The sequence below is a fragment of the Chrysochloris asiatica genome, unplaced genomic scaffold (genome assembly GCF_000296735.1).
Source record: "Chrysochloris asiatica unplaced genomic scaffold, ChrAsi1.0 scaffold00144, whole genome shotgun sequence".
Lineage (NCBI taxonomy): Eukaryota > Metazoa > Chordata > Mammalia > Afrosoricida > Chrysochloridae > Chrysochloris > Chrysochloris asiatica.
This window is the reverse complement of record NW_006408662.1, coordinates 7,371,798-7,373,553: the sequence shown is the minus strand read 5'-3', so window position 1 is coordinate 7,373,553 and position 1,756 is coordinate 7,371,798.

Below are 1,756 nucleotides of genomic sequence, written 5' to 3'. Positions count from 1 at the left end.
ACTCAATGGCACCAACAACATGTTTTTGTAGCAATAATAATTTTTAACTTATCCTCTTATTATCTCTCTGTCTATCTATCTATATCATTGGATTTGCTAATCTAGAGAACCCAGATGAAGACAAGTAGGTTCTGTTATTTGCAACAAAGAAACCAGACTGACAACCTTCCAATTATCTTGTTATTGAGAAAATTATAAAGTGGACTTAGAACATAGGTCCTGCTCACTCCATCCCATGGTTGTTTCCCCTTCACCACCCTGATAGAAAAACCTACGCTAGTTTTTAAGTCTTACCTAATTCCTAGGAACAGAAAAAGATGAGAAAGTTTAAATTTTTCGAATTGAGTAATAAAGACAATAGAACAGATCTTGTTTTTACTCTCCCTGTGCTATCTTAAGTGTTTAGAATCCCTGTCCTTTGTTATGCTGACCTTCATGTGTCTAGCTTTCTGGAGGCATAGGTCACTGTGCTGCTCAGATCCACCATTCATGTGCAAATGATGGATCATCAAAGACATCCCAGTAGAGTAGGTTAGAATAGAGTGAGAAGACAATGGAGAAAACACAGGCTCTCATTACTCTCACCCTGGAGCTGTCCCATCTGGGAGCCCTGGGTAGCATGCCATATGCCAGCCCAATACAACTCTGCAGTCTTAATCTAAAATCTCAATATTGAAGTCAACAGCACAACTCATTTTAAATTTGAGAAGTCTATAGTGTTTCTAAGGAGCTCTAGTAGTGTAGTGGTTACGAATCGGGCTGCGAACCTTAAGGTCAGCAGTTCAAAACTACTAGTTGTTCTGCGGGAGAAAGATGACCTTTTCTACTCCCATAAAGATTTACAGCCTGTAAAATCTGCACAGGGTCTCTATGAATCAGAACTGACTCCATGGCACATAACAACAACAACAACAACACAGTGTTTCTGGAGTAGTGGCATGACTTTGCAGAACAAGTATTAGATTGTTAACTTCAAGGTCAGCAGTTCAAACCCACCAGCTCCTCCTCAGTAACCCTATATGGAGTCGCTGTGAGTAGGAACCAGCTTAATAGCACTTAATAATAACAACATAGTGTTTGTGGTTCTCTTAAAAGCAAACATGCATTTTCTTTTTATTCTTCTTTAGACAATTTTATAAATGGATGAGTCATTCAGAAGAGCAAAATAGATATCCTGTTTTCCTCTAAATAATGAAGGTTTAGGGTCATGGGTTGATGGAACATCCCATTTAATTACCCTAAAAACAGGTTTGGTGTTTCTGCTCTACCTCCTACTTCATTGTGTAGTGCCTAGGGTCATAAAAGCTTGCAAGTGGTGATACAAGGTGCAACAGTTACACTCTGTTTGCCCAGAGGAACCAAGGAAGGAGAGTCAGGAAGAGGAAATAGAATGTGAGACTGATTGTGCCTGTGAAGAATTGCCTTCTTTGCTATGAGACCAGAAGCGGGTGGTACCTAGCTATCATTATTGAATATTTTGATCAAAATTTCTATAGAAAAATCCTGATCTGGTCATAGAGAGGAAATGTAGAGCAGAATTTCAAATTCTCATGGAATCCAGATTTTCTGGAATTCCCATGTGGTGACTGGATGAACTATTGTCCTGAAATTATCTTTAAACCTTAAACCAAGAATATCCCCTGAAGTCTTATCAGGACCCAACAACGGTTTAACTGGTAAAGAATATCTGCATTGAGTTCTTTTAAGGTCCACCTATAAGGAGCTCTGGTAGCATAGTGGTTACGAATCAGGCTGC